The 18,288-nt window shown below is 50.0% G+C and overlaps 1 long non-coding RNA gene across 5 annotated transcripts; it reads right to left on the reverse strand.

The window, feature by feature from the left end:
* Positions 1-5,832: 5,832 nt before the first annotated feature.
* Positions 5,833-11,996, reverse strand: LOC132692642 (uncharacterized). 5 transcript variants are annotated; one of them, XR_013554929.2, is made up of 5 exons: positions 11,873-11,996; positions 10,497-10,618; positions 9,064-9,266; positions 6,877-7,080; positions 5,833-6,019 (listed from the first exon to the last, which is right to left on the reverse strand). It is a non-coding gene; the product is annotated as an uncharacterized LOC132692642 (long non-coding RNA). The 5 variants fall into 5 exon arrangements; XR_009616495.3 differs by lacking the exon at positions 10,497-10,618 and having other exon boundaries at positions 6,908-7,080; positions 11,873-11,995; XR_009616490.3 differs by lacking the exon at positions 10,497-10,618 and having other exon boundaries at positions 11,873-11,994.
* Positions 11,997-18,288: the final 6,292 nt, after the last annotated feature.

The following is an 18,288-nucleotide window of genomic DNA, read 5'->3' on the forward strand; positions in this document are numbered from 1 at the left end:
CTAAAGTGACTTCACTAAATGCAGAATACTTAAGTATCCTATTAGTAATCATCATCATTATCATCTATGCAATAATAAATCATGCTCCCAGCATCGTATCCTTGCTGCGTCAGAAAACATTTTCCAGGATGCCGTGGTGGCTCAGTCGGTTAAGTGACCGACTTCGGCTCAGGTCATGATCTCTAGGCTCGTGAGATTGAGCCCTGCGTCAGGCTCTGTGCTGACACCTTAGAGCCTGGAGCCCCGTTCAGATTCTCTGTCTCCCTCTCTCTGTGCCCCTCCCTGGCTCACTCTTTCTCAAAAATAAATAAACATTAAAAAAAAAATCATAAAAAAATAAAACCAAGAAAACTTAAAAAAAAATTTTCCTTTAGCGATCCATATTTATGTGACGAGGCAATTGAAAATTATTGCTTGTTTTGGGGAGCTGTGTGTCCCCTTATCTTACTTTTGGTCACAAGAGATTGGGAGCCTGATCTTCTCTGCTCCTAATGCCAAAGGAAGAACTGTGACCAAGACCTGGCCCGGGACGAGGACACTGTGGCGACCATGTGGTATCATTTCAGACAGAACAACCCAGGCTTTGGAAATGCACTGGCTGTTATCTTACGTGAGGCAGGTGGTCAAGACCATGCTCCAATGGAGGAATGGGCTTTCTCTTGCAGGCAATAGGCCAATTGGTTGTTGGATTAGCGGGGCCAATGGATTAATGGATCAGTAGGGTTTCTCTTATAGGCAGTAGATACTCTCAATCATTTTGGGTCAGAAAAAGGACAGGGTCTCAGTCTAGGAAGCAGGGAATTTTCCTTTCGCTTTAGAAGACAAAGAACAGTTGGATCTGGATTGTAATGGGAGAAGACGATTGGGAAGTGCCATTCTGGGGCAGGTTCATGGTCACTGGCACCACTTTAGGAACAGGAGTGCCACAGTGCCATGTCACCGGGAGTTCTGCCAGGGAGGTGGGGATACTGAGCTCAAGCAGTACTTACAAAGCCCCCTTTGTTTTGTGCTTCTGTTGCCCTAAAACCCAATGAAACCTCAAAGGAAGAATTTGATGGTAGGGAGAACTTAGCAGAGATTTATCTTCTCCTGGACTAAGGGTCTCAGCAATAAACACCAACAAGGAAGCTGGGGGGAGGGAACCAGAGAATCCTTCCTGGAGGAGACAGTGCTGGGATGGATTATCAGTCAGCTCATGTAATAGCCAATGCTTGTGGCTGGCTTGGGGAGTTGTCATTGACCCCACAGTCCCTCTCATGATTCTCAGAATTGACGCTTACCGGTGCTTTACAAGGAGAATTGGGGGGTCCAGAATTTCGATTTCCAACCCCTTCAGGTCCACTGTGGGCTCGGTCCCCTTCCCCTTCTTCATGCAGGGCCATCTCCCTGGCCTTGGCTCCCCCTGTGGCCACACTGCATGCTCCCTCCTCACACCCTGACACACGCTCAGAAATGACAGGGTTCCTGTGGGTCTAGCCTGCCAGCAGGAGCACAGTTTGCCAGAAGCATCCTGGAGCCAAGCGGGTGGCCCGCGAGTGAGCAATGGGTTATTCCAGGCTGGAAGGTGAGGGCAGCTTCCCAGCTATTTCCTCCAACCTCAGGAGCGAGTCAGTGGCTGGCAGTTCACATGAGGTCCCTCTGACATCTCTGGTCAGGAATGCAGCTTGCTGGGGATTCTGAAGCAAAGAGGTCATTGACAAGAGGAAAAGTCATTAGCAGGCAGGGCGATCAGCATGTACCCGGGGACCTCCATCTGCCTTAGCGAGCGATGGCTCTTCCCTGGGCCAGCTCTCCCTGAGCACCCAGGGCTCGCGTGTGGTGTCCGTTGGGCCTTCCAGAACTCTGACCACCTGAGACCAGGCAAAGCAAGGCTGTGGCAGCCCGGTCTTGTCTTCCAACCCACAAATCCTTGAATCTCACAAAAGAGGGAGAGGACAAGGTGGCTGGAGGCAGATCCATAGTTGCATCTTTGTTGACTGTGCCAACATTTATGGATCGCAAACACTCCCTGGTAAAAGGGTCCAAGGAGGGAGCTCTACTCTTGAACTCAAACTATACTTGTTCCTGATGCAAGCTCCCTGCTCGTGACCCTGGGTTCTGTCCATACGCATCGTTATGTCCTCTGATATACTCTATGTTCAGCTGTGGCCAGGATGACAACTTCTGCTGGCTGCTATCCCCTCAACCAGGGTTGTCTTGGATCAACTTGCAAGAGGCACTCTGTGTTCTAAAGCATGAACTGGTCAGGAATGTATTCATCCCCTTGGGACCAGAGGGTACTGGAACAGTGCTTCTCAAACTGGAATGTGCCTAGAGATGATCTGGGGCTCTTGTTAAAATGTAGATTCTGATTCAGAAAGTTTGGGTGGATGTCAAGATTGTGCATTTTCAGGAAGCCCCCAGGTTATGCTGATGGTGTCGGACCGACAACAGTGGTTGTGACTCATTGTGACTGCAAGTTGAGAAGGAAAGTGTCAGAAGGCTCAGCGGCTATTACTATGGGGCGAGGACTTGGAATTTCCAGGAACAGAAGTCCAAATAGCACCCTCACTATAATGGCCAGCTGACTCCCTACTGGGGCCACTTAGCCCCCACCAGCAGGCCCAGCCCTGTCTGAAGCTTGGGAGCCCAGCCTCTTGAGAGATACATAGGATCAGTGCTTGGATGGGGTCTCGGGGGTCATTATTTCTCCTCTACGCCTCCTGCTTTCAGTGTTAAGATTCTCCTCTGCATCCTCCCAGCTTCCAGAGCTGACTAGTCTCTGCTTCACCCACCTCCTGGAGTAGCCACGCGTTCCTGGCGGCGCTAATGAACAGAGACCTCCTCTTGACTTCCTCAAGACTCAGTGCGTTGTCTTGTCACCTTTTCTGGGACCCTGCTGAGAAGAGTAACTCTGGCTCTTCTAGGCTGCTGCTGTGACCGGGAACATGCAAACATGGTATTTGTCACAGTGTGATTGCAATTATGCGCTTCTGTAACTGTCACTTCTGCAGTCCTTGAGGGCAGGGACTAATAATGCAGTGGCTGGCCGTACTGCATATTTGTTCAATCAGTTATGCCGTCCGTCCTGCTCCCTCTCTTCCTCTTCCTCAGGAGGCCCCGCCCTCACTTCCTTGGAGACACTTCTAGGTTAAAGAGCTCCAGTTTCTCCAACCCCCACCAGACCTGTTTGGAGGGGTTGAAGATAAGGACTCTCAGGCTCGGCCACAGATTGAATTAAGGGGAAGTTTTACGAATACTGACTTTTATCCTCAGAGACTTGGACTTACTTGATTTGGCCCGGGGAATCAGGATTTTAAAAAACTCCTAGATGATTCTCATGTGCAGACAAGCTTGAAAACCACAAGGAGTCAGGAGTTTTAGACTAACACCCAGCATTTCAGCCTCACGTCAGCACAGCCATCTGGCCTGTTTCAGTCAGGGTCCCCAGCAGCGGTGAGGACCCTGCACTTGCCCTGGGCTTCAAACTAAGCTCCTTCGGATGAAGGGAGGCCATAGGACTACAGGGGTAAGGGACTAGAGGCTGGCGTAAGACCAAACGAGGTTCAAACTAGAACTGTTTAACTACAAGTTTGACTCGAGGCAATTTTCTCCATCTCTCTGAGCCTTGGTTTCCTAACCAACTAAATGTGATAATGGTCTATTTGTCAGTTTCTACCAGGTAATAAACCACTCCAAAATTTAGTGGCCGAAAGCACAAACATTTCATCTTTCTTGCAATTCTGGGGAAAGGCTGGGTGGTTCTTCTGGTCTGGACTGGCTTCACTGGGGCTAGATGGCTTAGGATGCCCTCCCCAAGATGCCTGATAATTGGCTTGATGTCAGCCGGAGGGATAGAGTTGGCCTGGCTGGGGTCCACATCTCCCATCATTCAGCAAGCCAGTCCAGGCTGGTTTACATAGTGGTGGTCACCGGGTTCTGACAGTTACAAGGGACTTTGGCCATGATGCTCTTCCCATGGGTCTGTTTGCTAACGTCTCATTGGTCAAAGTTAGTCAAGGCCAGTCCAGAGTCAGTGTGGGAGAAGATTACCAAAGGATATGACTCAGCTTACTAGAACTGTGTATAATTCACAACTAAACTAAAATAAAAGCCCCATTCCAGCTCTAGAAACTAGGAACCCTGCCTGGGCCCCTCCTTAACACTCACATGCCCACTGATAACGATCGTAATGGTCACAACATATATTGAGCCCCGGCAGTTGGGTCACTGACAACAGTTTATCTGATTCTCAGGCCATAACATTTGTGGCAGATGTTTCCCTGCAAGTTAGGTCATTAATTCATCTGAGTGAAGATTTTAAAATGAGCAAAAATGGCCTCTTCCCTCCAGGAGCTCTGTCCTCCACTGGGACAGCATGCAGGTAAATGGAACTCCGAAGTCAACGTGAACTTTGGATTTATGTCTGCAGGTGTTTTCTCTGTGTCCACCTGCACACAGAAGCCCTTCCCCCTCAGAGTTCCTCATCAGACAAATGTGTTTGTGAGCAATGGAGGTGTGACTGGAGGCTTCGCAGGTGAAACAAAGAAAGGGACACATGGTACCCGTCACAGACAGCAGTGTAAACAACCCACCTGGATGTTTCTGTTCTTCAAACTTCATCCTCTATTGTTCACTTCCAGGAACATCTGATACCCTTCACTTCCCTGGAGCAGCCCCTCGCCCCCCGCTGGGCTGCCCTCTTCTTCCCAGGTTCTCTTGAATAAGAGCCTCCTTCCCTCTTGTCACGCAAAGCAACACAGCTGCCTCTGTCTCCCCCACATCAAGATATTTCTTCTATTTTCAAAACTAGCCCCACTCAGTATAGAAGTCAGGGTGGGGACCAGATCTTGTGCTAGTTGACCATGTACTTCTAGATCGTATCCCTGACCGCATCCCAAAGGGCTTACTGAATTATTTATTCTGGTGTTCTCCCCAGAAAGACTTTTGTGAGTAAAAATAATCTCTATCTTCTGACAACTACTTCTAGTACCAAGAATTTTGAATTTCGTGAAAGGGCAAGAGAAAGGAGCGATACTTTCCGATGGAAGCATGCAGGAAGGCTTCCTGGAGGAAGTGACATTTGAACCAAGACATGATGGAACGCCTTTGAGAAGGATAGTTGCTAATGTCAAAACTAATGACTTAAAATACGTTTGCCCTTCTAATCCCTTAGCCCAGTTTCTCGGGCTGCTGTTCCATCCCTGTATGTCATCCCCTCACCCTTAACCAGAGAACTGGAATAAAGGAGTTAACATGAGTTCTTTTTCTGGTTAGTTATTAGGAGGGGATAAGAAGCCAAGTCCCCATCTACCTATTCAGGGCATATAGAACAAGAAAAAAAAAAAAAACCTATTGGCCCTACAGGTTCAACTGTTCCCCAAATATTGTCTGTGCAGCATTGGCTTTTGTTTGGCAAGTATTTGTTGTTATTGTTTTCACATGGATCTAGACTAATCTTGGCACTTAGATGTCCCCCTGGCCTCACAGAATAAGATGCCTGGAACTGATCATCAAAACAAGCCAAGGAGTGCAAAGAAATTCCTCAGCAATTACTACATTATTTTCTTCTTTGTGTCAAATATGAGTTAGGTGAGAGAACTCATTTATGTCTTACTACGCTACAAGAGACAGAGGCAGTTTTTCTCACAGGATTCAGGGCTAAAGTGGACTGTCTTCTGAACTTCCCTGTGACATTTACCTGAAAATTCACCAAAAAAATCTTCCTTTGGAGAGATCATTCCCAGAAATTAAAAAAAAAAAAAAAAAAAAAAAGAGTGCTGGTCCACTTGGAAGTTAGGACTCCTTCAGTTGTAAGATACAACCATCCAACTAACAGGGGCTTAAGCAAAATGGGGACTTTTAGCTGTTTATATAACAGAAAAACCCAGGGTAGTTGGGCTTCAGTCATGGCTGGATCCAGGTGCCCAGATGATGTGGTATGAGGTTTTATTCCTCTTTAGCACTCAGCTCTGCTCTTCGTGTCAGACAAGCTCTCCCCACCAGAGGCTTCCGCCTAAATTCTGCCAGCTTGACAATCCTAGGGAAACAAGACAAGATAGAGCCATGGCAATGGAATGCCCATTTCATAGTGAAATAAGTAAAAAAGGGGGGAAAAAGGCAGGTGGCAGGGGGCTGGCAAAGAGCAGTGGGTAGGCCTATGTTAAGTGACTTTGGGTTAGCAGGCCTGATTTTCGAACCAGTTGCATTGACTATTGGTAGACAAAATAATGTCTCAAGACCCCAAACATTCCTTCCTTCAATTCATCTGGGGGTCCAGTACTTGGTGATGCTCGCGAATGTTCCTGTCAACAGGGCTGCTGGTTGACCACGGGCAGCCTGGTAAGCAGGCAGTTGTCCATCAAGACTGGAAGAAAGAAGTTTGAAAGCCAAGGGAGAAGTCAGGAACTTGGCCTGTGTGAAGCACCGTGAAGGGAGGAGGGGAGGGGAGAAACCTCGGCAATTTGTTTTTAATATTTTGCTTGTTCTGGATACCATGAAAGCTGCGTATATTGGCTTCTGACTAATGAAAACAGAGGGGAAGCCAGGCTGGAAACCTGGCCATGTTTCCGTGCACAATTAGGTTTGTTTGTTTAGGTCTCTTTTTATTTGTTTTCAGATGACTCAGATACGAGTACTGCAGGCGTTTCAAAGAGAAGTGTTCTTATGTGTATTTTGGGTCTAGGGCTTTACCAAGTGCAGAAAGCCTTGGCTCCCTGAGGTTATTTTCCTATCCAAGGGTTTTTCAAACTTTCAAGTGGGGCTGGAAGAATGCCGTTGTGAGCCAGGTTATTTTTCTTCGCAGACCCCAGCTTGGGGTTGCACGGGGGACAGGGCTCACAAACATATAAACACAAAAGTCCCCAAACAAGGCACAAGGGCACTCATTGTGCTGACCTCTCACACCATCTCCCCTTGATGGCTTTACCATCTGCGTTCTCCAGTCCTCTCTGGAAACCTCTTCATGAGTCGGCCTCCTTCTCTCCAGACGACCCAATCCAGAGATGGATTCTCTTTTCCAATTTCTCTGTATCTGTCTATACACTGTTCAGCTCTGAAAACTCTTCCCTTTCATTGCCACAGTTTAGAGTCTGAAGCTTCCTGTGAAATGCAGGGAGATTTACAATCTGAGAACCTGCCAAGCCCCTGGCTGAGTTCCTTTGCCTAAGGGGAGTGGCTCCCCGGGGGATTGTCTGCTCCCGGTCAATTGACCCCCAAGTCCAGGAAGGGACTTGAGGAGGGCCTTGGGAGGGGCTGGGCAGTAATCTTCTCCTTCCTAGATGAGCAAGATGCAAATCAGGCAATGGTGAAGACCATTCCAGCCTCCCTTCTTGGAGGCTTATTTCCAGTAGCCCTGCCTCTATGTGATGAGTCAGAGGACAGAGATGCCCGAAGTGGTCCTGATTGTTTTCAAACAGTAAGGATGTATGTAGTCACTGGGAGCAGGTTCTTGAGCTTCCTGGAAGCTGGGCCCCAGGCTGAGTCTCCCACAGTCTCCCCTGCTCAGCTGTCCCTGTTAAATGAAGGACATTGGCCAACATTCTGGTTGGAGAATTACTTGTATACTTGAGTGCTCTTCTCCCTCTCAAGAGGGCTATAAACTGTCCCACTTTTAAGACTCTCCTCTTTCAGGGGTGCCTGGGTGGCTCAGTCAGTTGAGCATCAGACTCTTGATTTTGGATCAGGTCATGGTCTCAGCGTTTGTGCGATCGAGCCTGGCGTCGGGCTCTGTGTTGACAGTGAGGAGCCTGCTTGGGATTCTCTGTCGCTCTCTCTCTCTCTGCCCCTCCCCTGCTCTCTCTCTGTCTCTGTCTCTCTCTCTCAAAAATGAATTAATAAACATTAAAAAAGAAAGACCCTCCTCTTTCAGTGTTTGAACTTTGAAATCTCCTGAAACTCATAGCAGAAAGATTCATTGTCGAAATGCACACATTTCAGGAATTTCTCCTCCAAACCACTGTCTTCCAGAGCTATATCGTGGGGTCAAACGAAAATTCTACCTAGTCCCCTGCACCTGCTTTAGCTACACTACTGCACCATGACAGGTGACAATGGGAACAAGCGCCCTGTGTCCTCGCGGACCCCGAGACAAGGACTGCAAGTAGTTTAGTCAGAAGGCGAGCCCAGGAAGCACAAGAGGGAGAGGGGAAGTGACTCTGGGCACCTGCAACTCAGTCCTGCTCAGGACTCTCTGAGAGACTGGGTGGAATACGCCTCAGATTGTCCCACTGTCAGGCAAGGAAGCCATCGCTGGTTGTTAGAATTTGCTCCCGGAGGGGTAACTCCCTGACACTTCCAAGCACACTCCCGCAGCCAGAGAACGTCCTCAGGCTGAGACAGACATGAAGCCCTAAGCCAGCGTGGAACTCTCTGGAGGCCACTTCCGGGGTAGCTTGAGGGGATACGGAAAGGGCATCTTTCAGGTACACCTACTGTACCCTGAGATGACAAAAGGAAGGGCACAGTCCTCCGAAAGAGACTGGACTGTTTTCACTCCGCTGTGTTTGCTAAGACAGGGAAGTAAGTGGACCACCATCATGGGCGATTAGCAAGAGTTGAAATGGTAAGAGCTGAAAAGCAAAAGGTTTTGTTTCGATTCTCAGTTTATCTATTTATTTAGCAAATAGGAACATACTGCCTACTTGCCTCAGGTTCTGCGCTAGGTGCTGAGGTCCTGCAAGGAAGGAACCAGGCTCTGTCTCTGCCTCAGGAGACCACAGGCTGGTGGGGGTTGTGGACAAGAAAAGAGCTCAAGGCAAGGACCTGTGACAGTACGGTTTTAGCGGGAGGGGCCCCTCATCTAGGCTTCCAGGATGGGGCTGGCTCTTCCTTAAGAAGGAAGGGGAAGAGTGTTCCAGTGAGAAGGAACAGAAGGTGAGAATGTCTGGAGGCACCAGCACAGACGTACAAAGACTCAGGACCGTTTCCTAGTAGGTGGTGAGAGGGAATAGTACCTGATAAAACTGATGCCAAAACACCAGGTCACATAGGACCTTGTCACCCGCATTACAGTGTCTACGTCATGTACCAGAGAGATGAGAAATGGCTTCTTCTTCTTCTTACTATCATTTAATTAACACTCACTTATTTGTCTCATTGCTTCTTGAATCCCACCTCTTCCTTCTGAATTCCACTTCCTTCTTCCTGAAGACTGACTTTTAATAGCTTTTCACCGGTGTTTGTGAGTGGTAAACTCTCTCAGTCAAGGGCAGATCCAGTTTTCAGAGGGCCTGAAGCTTATGCAATTTTGATTCTTCTTTAGGGAAAAACAATGCAAACGATGAACACTAAATGAAGAGTGAAAGTAAACACTGATGACAAGGAAAGAAATCTCAACAAATAAAACAAATATTATAAAATCCCCCAGAACTAGTATTAAAAACATCAATTCACTATAATTTTTTCCAGCTTCTCCTCATGTTGGTGGCATTGGAATGACCATGAGCCCTTTGGAGACTGGACGAGAAGGGAAAAGCCTTGGCCTACATTTCATATGGGTTTCATGGGATGTATTAGATGGTTTGCAGTCATTCCTTGTATAGTTCAGTTATTGCTGGGTGCACCAGATTATGGAATGGCTTCCAGAAATACTCCTACCCTCCACATGCTGCCTTGCCTGGCACATAACAAAAAAATCCTACAGTGCTCAACACCAAAAATATGTGGATGGTAGGGACACAAGGTTTAAGATGTATAGAGCCATCTACAATTTTCTAGTCTGCAGGAAGTTCTTCTAATATCAGAAATGTAAAAATGTAAGTGGAAGATTCATTCTTATTCAAAATGGAAGCTTTCTTTCATCAACAATATACTTGAGAATGCAGTGAATACAATTATAAACACACTATGTATTTACAGCTCACACGTGAGAGAAATTTCATCAAGGTCTTTCCAAGGTTGACAACAATCCTAAATATTGATGCGCCATTACCAAAAAAGAGAGAGAATGCCGAAAGAAAGAGTTTTAATGATCAGTAACAGAAAATAAATTTGATTAACCATGTTAGAAAAAAACTGTATTATCTTTCTCTTTTGTGTCTGGAAAATGATATTACAAAATCATCACATGAAGAGGTGATTAAAGGATATGTAGCTAAAAATGGAGTAAGTCTCAATGCAATATGGTATCCTGGATTGGATCCTGGAGAAGAGAGAAGACATAAGTGGAAAAACTGGTGACATCTGTGAATAAATTGGCAGATACGATCACATGATTATTGATGATGTACAAGACCCCATCAAAACAGGTATTTGAATTTTCAGATATCCAAAGGCTAAAGCCAAAGCCGCTGAAAAGCATATATTTGGCCATAGGGCCAAATATGGAGGCCAAACTTTAACTTAGTTCCATTCCTTGAGAAAACCCAGGCCCCTACCATTAGGGACCTTTCAGGGTCTAACGACCACTCCCAGGGCTGCATGGCATCATCTGATGTGCTAACCATCTCGTTTCTGGGTGCTCTTCATTTTTGATGCAGGGCCATTTGCCCTTCTTTCTTGCAAACTCAGTTACGTACCTAAATTTCTACGTGCTTATACTCTCTGAAAGTTTCCAACTTTGTTAGCTCACCAAGTTGCCGGGCTGGTTTTCAGCAGGAGAGTGGTGTGGTGAACTTAGCATTTTAGGAGGGGATTCTGGCTTCAGTGTGGAGAATGGATTTAAGGTGTGGGGCAAAATAGAGACAGAAGGAAGACAGATCCTATGGAATTCAGTTGCAGAGATGACAGAGGGCAACCTGAATGAGAGGAATAGTAGTGGAGAGGGAAAGACAGCTACACTGTGGGGAGGGGGAGACTGAAGTCAGGAAAACTAATAAGAGAGACGAGGTGATGATCTACGCAAGGAATGACACGATCCTGAAGTAATGTTGCACAAGAGTGCTAAAAATCAAGGACTCTGCTGTCAGCAAGACCCTTCTGGGGTCTTTGTCACTTATTAGCTATATGACCCCGAGCAAATGAATTCTCAAGGCCTCAGTCCCTTCCTAGTTCCACCAGATCGTTAAGAGAATTAGATGAGACCATGCGTGCACAATGCTTAGAGCAGTACCTGGCACGTAATAAGCACCCACTAAATTGTCACTGAGCCATGGCAGTGAGAAAAGGATTCTAGGCAGTAAGGTAGAATCCGATGAAATCAACAGAATGCAGGACCCATTGGATGGTAGGAGGGGTGAATAAGAGAGAGGAAGGAGTTAAAAATGTCTCCTAGATTTCTGTGGAAGGACCCCTTTGGGGAGCATGCAGTCTTGGACTTGCAGAGCTGGTGGTATCTCTCCTCGTCCGCATGGAGGCAACCAGAACCCGGCTGCACAAATATGGAGCCAGAGCAAGGATCTGAGCTGGAGACAGACTGGTGTAGAGCTGGAGCCCCGGGGCGCGGGGGGCTGGGTGGGTGTGTGGGGATCACAGCTCTGAGGTGAGTATGTAAGAATGAAAAGAAAAGAAAACCAAGTTGAAGCCCTGCTGCTGGCGAACGAAATGTAGCCAGCAAGGCAATTGAGGTAGACTGGGTTCAAGGTCATAAGAAAAGCAGAGGGAGCATCCCAGGAAATTCAAGGGAGAGAAAATTGGCAGGAAAGCATGGTCAGCAGCGCTCAATGCTGTGGAGCCTTCAAAAGGGGTCTGAGCACTGGGCTTTGGGTTGTGGGGTGAGGAGGTCACAGGGGACCTCAGGGTTAACCTCAGGGACGTGGTAACTCAGGGTGGCGATGAGGTTAGCAGGCAGAGTGTTCTGGAGAAACAGGGACCAGGAGAGGTTGTTGTGAAGGGGAGGAGGGAGTCGCGCAGTAGTGGGAGCTAACGAGGAGAAGCAACTGGAAGGGAATTAAGATGCCAGAAAGAGATCTGGGCAGAGAAGCGCGGGCCTGACGTCCAGGAGAGGACCCGGTACCTGGCAGGGCCCTTGCCCACCGTGCCCAGAGTGGGGGAGCGGGCCCGCAGCGGTGTTGGGAAGCCCGAGTGGCCGGTGGCGCTAGGCTGAAAACCAGTGGGGACAGTCTCCAGTGTGAGTGTCTGTGGACAGAGGAGGGCGGGTGACGGAGAAGCGCAATAATGACTCCTGCTTGGGGGCACCCACCCTTGCGCCGGGCACGGAGCCAAGCCTGCGCCAGTGTCTTCACTGCGGCCCTTTTCACCCGTGAGCACCTGAGGCCCCGGGAGCTTAAGGACCAGCGGAAACCGGCGGGGACGGGGAGGGGGGGGCCTTAACCGGCCCACCGAGGCTCCCCTCGATCCCCACGCCCCACCGACGGGCGGGCGACACGGTGGACCCGCTGGGAAGACACGGGGATGCGGCCCCAAAAGGGAGGGTGGCCGCGAGCGGTTGTGAAGGCGGCTGCGGCCCAGGCCCAGCGCGGAGCCCGACACCCGAGCGGGATCGGCGCTGAAGCGCCCGGCGCCCCGGCCCCGAGGGCACCCGCAGCCGCTTCAGAGCCGCAGGGGCCCGCGGAGCGTCCCCAGGAGGGGGCAGCAGTGCCCCGCGGATAGACGCCGCCTCGGCTCGCAGGCCTGCCCCCCCCCCACCCCCCCAGGGCCCCGCGGCTTCCAGGGAAGGGGGTCCCAGGGGACCCCCCCCTCTACCTCCGGCGGCCACACTGACAGAGCGCTGTCCCGGGACCTGTGTTGTGTTTGTCGTCCCCCCCCGCCACCCCACCCCCCCCCCCCCCCAAGGCCCGGGGCTTCCCTCCTGGGCCTCACACCCTTGGGAACGGCCACCCCGGCCCTGAGCCTGAACTCTGCGCGGGGCGAGCGCCCAGTAAATGAGAGCCCTAGTGGCTCTCCTTCTCTTCTCCTCTTTCCCTGGGCCCCTCTCGGTTCCTGGACCCTCAGACTGCAGATTTACCCCCGCTGGTTCTCAGCCTAGCCCCACCGGGCACTCTGGCTTCCCAACACCGCTGCGGGCCCTCTCCCCCACTCTGGGCACGGTGGGCAAGGGCCCTGCCAGGTACCGGGTCCTCTCCTGGACGTCAGGCCCGCGCTTCTCTGCCCATTGCTCTTGTTAGCGTCTTACGTTCCTTCCAGTTGCTTCTCCTTATTAGCTCCCACTATCGCGTGACTCCTTCTCCCCACCCCCCGCCAAGCCTCTCCAGGCTGGCTCCCCGGGTGCAGCGGAGCCACGTCCTCGCGCTCAGGCTGCTCTCCACTGGGCAGGACAGGAGTGGGGTGGCTTTCGGCTCCGCCAGGAAGGCCCCGGGGGTGGTGAGAACAGCCCCGGGGCGGTTCCTCAGGGGCTCACCCACCAGGGGCCCGTCCCCAGGCCATAGGAGTCCAGCTCAGGCCTGGCCTCTGGTGTCCCAAGAACTCAAAGGAGCCGGTTGCACAAATACAACTAACCCAGCACGTATCAGATGTGAAGGGAAAATAGAGGATCATTATTTTGCTTAAAAGTAATCTGGTCTTTCTCCTCTGAACCCCACCCACTAGTTAGTGGGATGGGAAGGAAAAGCTAAACGTCCAATCCAGTTAAATTCTGAGCTGATATTTAAAACCCTTCCGATAATGCTCCGTCTTTAGGAAGAACACTCAGTGTCTCTGCTAGTCCCTGCCCCCGCTGTCCCCCACCCTAGAGGCTTGGGAATACCGAGCCAGGAAGCTTTTGCCTTTCATGGCACCAGGGGGGCAGTGGGTTCTTTGGTTCCACAGAAGCCCTGGGATGTGCGCTGTGCACTGGTCTTCAGGAGAAGGTTTTTTTTGTTTGTTTGTTTTTTGTTTTGCCTGGGTCATACTTGACCTCCTGGACTCCAGTACTGAAAGTGTGGCTTGCTTTTCCAGCCCAGGCAATGTTCTGGTGACAGACTGGTGCCTCGGCCTCAGCTGGGCAGCCACCCTAAGCTCTTTCCATTGGTTCTCCAGTCAGTTCCCCCCGAGGTCCACTCCTCAGACATGGCTGTATCACAACAGCAGCCCCGGTGGGGGGCCCATCGTCTCCCACCTTGGCGTCTGCCCCCCATGGGACTGAAGATGTGCCCAGGGAAGTTGAACTTCAGGCCTCCCCCAGGCTGACCACATGAAGCTCCTTTTCTGTGGCTGTGCCCTGGGTCCTAGTGGGGTGCCTTCTGAAGTGGCTTCCACCCAGTCCCAAGGGTGGCACCTCTCACATCCCCTCCGTCTTCAGGCCTAGGGATGGGAACAGCAGGGCCATTGTGCTGACTGCTTGGCTATTCACACTCTGTCCCCTTCCTCCTCTTTTAAAAAGATTTTCAGGTACAGAAAAAGGGTGGGCTCTCCCTTTACTTCAATTTCCTCCTTTCTAACTCTTGTAGGCCTGAACCAACCGGCTTTGGTATCTTACTCTGCAAAGGGAAGGACTCTGAGCTCTAGGCTTTGTCTGGAGATACTGAGGGAGGAGGAAGAATTTGGAAAATCCCTTCTCAAGATAATAGTCTGGCTGCTAAAGGTTAGAACTTTCTGCAGAATCCTATTTTGAATGACCCAAACGAACTATTACCTGGGTATCTCTCTTAGAATTCCTTCCCAAGTCAATGTGAATCTGCACACACAGGTTTCCCGACCCCACTACCACCCCCCCCCACCCGACCCCTGTGCAACTGTGCCTCCTCCTACAGGCAGACGGATATCTAGGGTAGACCTGGGAGAGTGGGAACCAGAAGGGAAAAGCCTGTGAGTGCTTAGAGCGGGATCCCCCTTTCCCTCTCTTGCAGCCTAAAGAACTCTGTTCTCATCAGGTCCAACTTACTTAGCTTTTCTTTTTCTCTTACTGTTCTATAAATCCCAGGTCTCTGTCCCTTTCGCTCCTTCCCTCAGATGCGCTTGTCAGCATCATCTCTCCTCTGAGACACGAGGTGAAGAGGTTTTTGTATCCTACCTGCTCTCATCGCCCCAAAGCACGCCCTGTCCCCCCACCCCCTGCAGCCCCACCTCCATTCTGCCCCTTTAGGCAGAGCCCACACCTGGGGCAGATCGGAGAGTTACCATTCTTCTGATACACAGGACACGTTTTCCCACCTCTACGCTGACACATGCGCTGTGCCCTGGCCTGGGCTTTCCCACCATCTAGCCTCTTTTGCAAGGCACATCTCGGTATCTCATCTCCTGTGTGAGGCTTTCCTGCCTCTGCTCAGTCGATGTGGGCTCTCCCTTCTCCGAGGGCCTGAACCTCTTTGAATTCTTCATGTCCTACCCTGGATTTATAGCTATGCTTGTATTTCTCTCCCGACGGCACTGAAATCTCTCAGCAGGCAGGAACTGTGTATCGCTTGCCTATGTATCTTCCACGAGGCTGTGAGTTAAACTATGAGGCTCTTATATAAATTGACGAGTTGAATATGATTATCACCAGCAGTCGCCCTGGACTACATTCTAACGTTGGCTTAAATCATATCGACTCACACAAATGATTTCATTTCTTTGGCCTCAGTTTCCTTATTTGTTAAATAATTGAGTGGGTTTCCATGATGCCTTAGATCCCCTCCATCTCCGACGCTCTGTAATTCTACCCGTCCTGTCTTGGGGCATGTGTGCATGTTCAGGCGTGTGTGTGTGTGTGTGTGGGGGGGGGGGGGCAGGGATCACTAACGGGAGACCAGGTGGAATTAGTGTATGACACAGGCTTTAGATTACGACCAACTTGGGTCCAAATCCAGGCTCAGGCACCCACTTGTTGGGCGATGCTACTTTCTCTGAGTTAAACGGAAAATGAGGATATTTACCGAGTGCCTACTGAGTGCACACACTGGGTGGGTAGCTGGGGACTTGGAGTAAATACGACGTGTCCCCTCTCTGTGGGAGGCCAGAGTCCATTAAAAGGAGACAAACCTGCAGACAAGTAAGTGTAATCAAGTGTCAAAGTTCTCCGTGAGAGAATGTCTGGGACACGATGGGGCCACAAAGGAAGGAGAGGTAGATCAGCAGATTCCAAGGATGAGTTAGCTGGGAACGGCCCAAGGAGAGTTTCCCCTGAAGACATGAGACCAGAAAGGAGCGCTCCTGGAATTTTGGGTAGAGGGAGAGAAACAAGTGATGCCAGATCCGTTCCTGCCGTCACAAATCTTCTTTGGCCCAGGCTGGTGAGGCCTAGGAATGTAGGGTCCTGAACGCGTTCCCCAAGGGGTGGTCTCAGCTGACATTTAGACCACTGGCCTGGGCCCTAAACTTGCTGGTCTTACTCCAAGCCCTGCTCCCTTTCCTTGTGGCTGATGAGTCATCTCCAGTCCCCGAGGTGGCCTCTGGAGCTTCTGTTTCTCCTCAGTGGCCTCTGCCCACCTAATCTTTTTCCAGGGAACAGCAGTGCTCCAGAAAAGGTAACCAGTTCCATAAGAAGTGACACCCCCTCAGCCCTCACCCCCACCCCCCTGTACAGATCCAGGCGTGGGGAGCGGGGGGTGTTTTCTGCACTGAATCCGTAAGAGTTTCTATCAAGGGATAGCCTGAAAAATAGCACCAGCCAGAGGAAGCTGTTCAAACACCATCCATTTTGACACTTGGCAGGATTAGCAAAGCACCTCTTCCCTCGGCGAGTGGGAAAGTTTCCAGAATTAGTCTGCCGGCAGAAAGGGAGGCCGAGCAAACAGGCATATTGTTTTCTCATAGCTGTCTCTCTTGTTAATGTTTGGTCGGCCAGCCGTGCATTTTTGCAGTGTTACATAGGCTTACGTTCAGCTTTCATCAGAGAACAATTAGGACGAGTGTGGGGGGGAGGCCAGAGGGTCAGGGACAACAGATGGGTCTCCACTTAAGCAGGTTAGAAGTTCATTGCTCCAGAGGAAGAAGATCCATCTCTGGCCGGGGGGCTGAGGAGTTGGGCAGAAAGAGGCAGAATGGAAAGAAGGCGAGGGCCTCTCTTTTCTGAAATATCCCTGTGGGACAAGTCTCTGTATCTTAGGCAGTTGATTTAGTTTTCTGTGAAGAAGCATCGGCAGCCGTGTCAGCATGAAGAAGCCAGAGGCCTGATGCCATACTAAAATAGCGGCATCGCTGCGTTTTCCAGCCGAGGGATTACTCCTTGGTGAGCCAGAGAGCTTTGGAACATCATTTGGAAGCAAAACCACATTTTTTTCCAAAAAAAAAAAAAAAATTTTTTTTTGAAAGGAAATTTTGCATGCGGTGAAGTTAGGGCTTAACTCTTGAGGGGAAGCAGCACAGGGATGGCCATCGGTGGAGGGAGAGTTTGCTTCTGGTAAGCTGAGGTGCCTGTGAGGGGCAGAGGGTTCCAGAAGAGTTGCTTAACTGGAAGAAAGTACTGGCGTGTTGGTAGAAAAAAACCAAAGGCAGAAAGGGGATTGCACAAGTTAGCCTTTGCTGCGTAACATACCACCCCAACCTCAGGGGCTATGCACAACCATCATTTTATTTACTCATGGTTCTGGAGGTCAGCAGTTTGGTCGAGGCTCAGTTGGGTGATTCTTCTGCTCATCTCCCCTAGGGGCATCTGGCTACAGTCATTTTGCAGCTCAAAATGGGGTTGGTAGTCTAAGATGGCCGTACTTACTTTTCTAGCAATTGCTACTGCTTGTTAGCTGGGCCCTGCATCCCCAGAGATCGGTCTCAGCTTCGTCACATGGTGGCTGGGTTCCAAAAGCAGCAAGAGAGAGGAAAAGGCTCAATGCACAATCATTTTTCCAGACTCTGCTTATGTTACATTTGCTGTCCCATCAGCAAAAGCAAGTTGCATGGCCAAGCTCCGAGTCAGTGTGGGAGGGGATGACACCAGGGTGTGGATGTAGGGAGGGAACCCTGGCTCCACTGGGAGCCATTACTGTAACTGTCTACCCACAGAAGGAAGTAAATCTGAAATGGAATCAAATGCCCTAACCTCAGTAGGATGCAAATCATGCAAGTCGGTCTATAGGAGCTCAAGCTGAGGGAAGAAAGACCAGAGAATCATCTTATTGGGTTTTTGGAACAAGCCTGCTATTTCCTGGGGGTGCTGGGGTAGAGAGACGCTTGGATTAGTAAGACTCAAATAACTCAACTGGGCGTCATTTTTAGCATCTCATAAAATTTTACGATGTCCTCTTCATATAAAAGACATATACTCTTCTATATCTTTAGGCCTCCCCAGCCTATGGGAAAGATGGTGGGGTAGTCACAGAGTCTAAACAGGAAAACAGGAACCGTGTCCAGATTCAACAACAGAGGGAATTGGTTATACCGGTGATGGAGGAAGGGTGAACCAAACAGGGGATAATGAGGCAACCCAGGGATGAGCAACCTCAGGAAGTCACTGCTACCTGAAGGCTGGGGAGGCAAGAGACGAGGCCACGTTATGAAGCCCCAGAAGCAGGGTGACCTGGTACGAGCCAGAGCTATGAAGGTCTTGTTTGGCATGAGCTGGAGTAAGAGAAAAGA

The sequence above is a fragment of the Panthera onca genome, chromosome B1 (genome assembly GCF_046562875.1).
Source record: "Panthera onca isolate mPanOnc1 chromosome B1, mPanOnc1 haplotype 2, whole genome shotgun sequence".
Classification (NCBI taxonomy): domain Eukaryota; kingdom Metazoa; phylum Chordata; class Mammalia; order Carnivora; family Felidae; genus Panthera; species Panthera onca.